Here is a 354-nt window from a genome sequence, read left to right on the forward strand (position 1 = left end):
GGGGATAAGAGGAAGAAAAAGCAACAAACATCACGAATCGCCATCAGATCAGGCAAAATCTATTTACCAGGAAACCTCTCCCCTCATCTCCTCTCGCGCCTTCCCCTCTCTCGCTCTCCCCTCCCTCGATCTCCCCTCTCTCGCTCTCTCCTCTTTCGCTCTCTCCTCTTTCGCTCTCCCCTCTTTCGCTTTCCCCTCTCTCGCCCTCCCCTCTTTCGCTTTCCCCTCCCCCGATTTCCCCTCTTTCGCTCTCCCCTATCTCGCTCTCCCCTCCCTCGATCTCCCCTCTCTCGCTCTCTCCTATCTCGCTCTCTCCTCTTTCGCTCTCCCCTCTTTCGCTTTCCCCTCTCTCGC

This window comes from Penaeus chinensis, chromosome 39 (assembly GCF_019202785.1).
Source record: "Penaeus chinensis breed Huanghai No. 1 chromosome 39, ASM1920278v2, whole genome shotgun sequence".
Taxonomy (NCBI): domain Eukaryota; kingdom Metazoa; phylum Arthropoda; class Malacostraca; order Decapoda; family Penaeidae; genus Penaeus; species Penaeus chinensis.